This window comes from Micropterus dolomieu, linkage group LG21 (assembly GCF_021292245.1).
Source record: "Micropterus dolomieu isolate WLL.071019.BEF.003 ecotype Adirondacks linkage group LG21, ASM2129224v1, whole genome shotgun sequence".
In the NCBI taxonomy this organism is placed as follows: Eukaryota; Metazoa; Chordata; class Actinopteri; order Centrarchiformes; family Centrarchidae; genus Micropterus; species Micropterus dolomieu.
In genome coordinates, this window is record NC_060170.1 from 36,303,481 (window position 1) to 36,307,569 (window position 4,089).

General features: G+C 41.2%; 1 protein-coding gene across 2 annotated transcripts in view; it reads left to right on the top strand.

The window, feature by feature from the left end:
• LOC123960971 (noelin-like) overlaps positions 1-2,431 on the top strand; it is a 16,678-nt gene extending 14,247 nt beyond the window's left edge. For both annotated transcript variants that reach the window (XM_046036038.1, XM_046036037.1), the window contains exon 5: positions 66-2,431. The gene's annotated coding sequence lies outside the window, so the exon portion shown is untranslated. The remainder of the gene's footprint in view (positions 1-65) is intronic.
• Positions 2,432-4,089: the final 1,658 nt, after the last annotated feature.

The following is a 4,089-nucleotide window of genomic DNA, read 5'->3' on the forward strand; positions in this document are numbered from 1 at the left end:
GTCAGACTAAAAGTACCGGTCCTTTATAACGTCACACTCTACCACATCGTACAGTCAGACTAAAGGTACCGGTCCTTTATAACGTCACACTCTACCACATCGTACAGTCAGACTAAAAGTACCGGTCCTTTATAACGTCACACTCTACCACATCATACTGTCAGACTAAAAGTACCGGTCCTTTATAACGTCACACTCTAGCACATCGTACAGTCAGACTAAAAGTACCGGTCCTTTATAACGTCACACTCTACCACATCGTACAGTGAGACTAAAGGTACCGGTCCTTTATAACGTCACACTCTACCACGTCATACAGTCAGACTAAAAGTACCGGTCCTTTATAACGTCACACTCTAGCACATCGTACAGTCAGACTAAAGGTACCGGTCCTTTATAACGTCACACTCTACCACATCATACTGTCAGACTAAAGGTACCGGTCCTTTATAACGTCACACTCTACCACATCGTACAGTCAGACTAAAGGTACCGGCCCTTTATAACGTCACACTCTACCACATCGTACAGTCAGACTAAAGGTACCGGTCCTTTATAACGTCACACTCTAGCACATCGTAAAGTAAGACTAAAGGTACCGGTCCTTTATAACGTCACACTCTAGCACATCGTACAGTAACACTGAAGAATACAGTAATAGTAAAGAATAAATACATCGTTTAGATTGATCCTTGTGGTTTCTGAATTTGTACAAAATCAGAGCAGCAGACGGTTCCTGTATTTTCCTTCAGGACAGTGAGGGCTATATTAGCCTAGCTTAGCACAAAGATCAAAAGCAAATCCACTTTCTATGAAGAGGTTCTGTCTGACTGACTGACGTGTTGTCAGCTAACTAGTCAGCAGCCTGTCCTGTAGTCAGCTAGTTCATTTAACAGTACAGTTAGAACACAGTTCAAACCACGCACCCCACCATGAGTTCAGGACTTTACTGAAGGTGCATTCAGCTGGTGCACTCCGCGGTTGTTGTTCAACACGTAGCTCCAACCCTAGTTGCTGCTAAAACCACAATGTCTCCTTTTTAAATGTCCTTTTCTACACCTGTTCAGTTACCAACATACACCACGTAATAACATGGAAATCAGACAGACTATTCTTCTGATGCAGCGAGGCTAGCAGTGTTTGTGTTAAGCTAGGCTAAACATGTCCTGGATCTCTCCGTGTTGGAGCATTTCCCAAAGTATTGGACTGTTAACTTCGATCTTTATATTTATTTAATGAAAGTGCTCAAAGTGACATTTCATCCACCTGTTGTTCTTAGGTGACCAAAGTATTCAACACAAATGCACTTGAAATGTAAATAATACACAGAAACAACAATGAAAGGAAACTTTCACAATAAGAGACACTGAAATGTTTTAATTATTTGATGGTGGACACTGAAGAATGGTACACATTTTTAAGAAGAGATTCGTTTTTCTGTGGGTGATGTTTTCTGACTATGAAATCAGATGTACTGTTCTTACTCTTCAGTAATAATAATAATAATAATACTAATACTAATAATGTCTTTTCTTGCTGTCATGTATTATACGGCGATACAAAACATTTACTACAATCTCTTTTTCACTAATTCCCCAGTTTTTAAATCGGTTGTCAAAGGTTTAGCATGACTACCCCAACATCTTTCACGAGACAACCCCACACTCTAAGCTTTCTGGGAGTCCTTGGCGACCTCTGTCACACATCTCAGCTGGTTGCTGTCAGGGTGAAAGTAAACCTTTCTGAATACTGAAGTCCTGTCAGATCACTGAGCTGAAGGCCCAACATAAACTCTTTAGACTCTGCTGTGTATGTTGGTGAGTTTGATGTTGATTTTGTTAGGTGTCCTGACAGTTAATTACCAACTACATCTGGAAGTAATTTTTCATGGCTCTCAGTTCTTCTGGTTTGCTGGTATGTTCATGCTGAAGTAGGAGTCCTTAATACCAAGCAGCCTCAGAAACCCTGCATCTTCAGCTCAGGAGCCTCCATCACCACCAGTGTCTACCAGCAGGACAGTGTCTGCCCACCGGCAGGTCGTGAGTCTACTGTCATTGTTTTTTACAAACCTCTTTAGTACTTAAGTGACAACACGAAACACTATACAATAGCATAGGAATTCACTGAGTGTATTGTAGTTCATTTACAATTAACTTAAATTTTCTATTGATAATTCTTTGTTTTGTATTTCAACAGATCTGTACTCTATTTGACGTTGTAGTTTTTCATGACCTCTACAATGGAGTATTGAAGTGTTATGAACTGATGGAAACAGCAGTGATGGTACAAACAGCATTATTTGACAGACTGCATGTAAAATGTAAAAGGATTACTCAGTTTTGGTAACCACTAGCCTTAACAGCTGATGTGTTTTAGATTGCATCACTCAACCATGAAAGTTTTTGCTTGTTTTTGTTAACGTAAAATAAAGAGGTTGTACTTGATCAATAAATTTTACAGTCTGCTGGTTTCGTCTCTGTGTGACATACTGTTAACAAGTAGTGAGTCAACATTAACACTATCATTTTCCTAAGGTCTCACAATGCTTTTGTAAAAACATAGTTCAAAGAACATTTGATGTCTGTCCAGTATTATGACTTTGCTCAAGTTGTGACAACCTGCAACTACTAGGTTGCGCCGCCCCGTAAACACCCACTCTTAATCAGACTCACTGATTCAGGTGAGAGATCTGACTGGCACCCCTGTAAAAGAACAAACTAATACTGAAAAGCCAAACTGTCACAACAAAGGAAGACACCTTGGCAAACATTGCTCACTGCTTTCCACACCCAACATGTTCTGACTCTCACAAGTCTGAAATGTTGGACGGTGAGATTCACCGATTTGCATCAGTGCACTTGCAAAAAAGACGAAGATGTGATTACCCCGAAAAGTGTGCACTGGTTACAGTTTCGGATGAAGTCAAATTATCATTTAGAGATGAGGTCAATCTGCATGAAAGTCCTGCAGGCTCTCGCTCTGCAGAGTGGACGAGAGGTAAATGTCAATATTTGTCAATAATCATTAGTGCACTATTGTTGGTCAAAACAGCCTCGTTAAACAAAAACTAAAATAAATAATTGAATAAACTAAGTGTGTAAAGTAAATTTTTCCTCTGACTTCATGTGTTCCATCTTAAGAAAAATTCAAACAATTTTAACATCAGTGTAGTTGTCGATGCTTGTTTGTTTATCGTTTTTCTTCTTCTTCTCTTTTAACACGGATTTACCGGCATTTTATGGGACGGCCCTGAGCCCTCACGGACTTCCCGGGAACGCGCCTCAGAGTCTGTGAGTCCGTGAGGGGGGACACTGGGATTAGGCCAGGGGCCTTTCGCATTTCCCAAATTTCTACGTCCTCGACTCCTCATCATAAGAACAGATTTTTCTCTTTTTCTTTTGAAAAGAATTTGACACTCAATTCAAACATGATTCATAAAATTTGTCAAATCCAAGTTACCCTTTAAAATACAATTCAACAAATAAATGTTCTCTGTAAAACAACATTTCAACAAGTGTTTAAAAATGCATTACAGATAAAGTCATAAATTAAAGGTATAAAAGGTTTTCAACTTGTCCATGTCAGTGAGTGTCTCAGAGCGGAGTGCATTTGTTAAAATAATACTCACAAAAATAAATGAATAATGACAGCTCTTTTCCAAGTCCACTGTTGTGAAGGAGTGTAGTTTGTCCCTACCAAAGGGGAACTTATTTTGCTCCCCCAAACAGATTAGATCTCTCGGGATCCTGTGGAGGCACTCAGAGGAGACCCTCATCCTGTAGCTCCTTCCCACCGTCCTCACCCGGAGGGTCAGGCCGCCGCTGCTTTGAACTTTCCTTGTGTGGCTCCGGCTCCTTCGTCCGAATGGGCACAGAGACGATTCTTCTTTGTGGCTGTGTCCTAGGCCCGCCGCCTGCAGCTCTGGCCGTTTGGACCGTTGCTGCGGCCATCCGGATCACAGCCACGGGGGGGATCTGCATGTGCTTTCTTGCCAGCAAGTTTCTGGAGGTCCATATGGCGTCTTTGATGGCGGCTAGGGTGAGCCACTGTTTGGCAAATGTACGTGCTGGTATCTGATTTCCTTGGCTC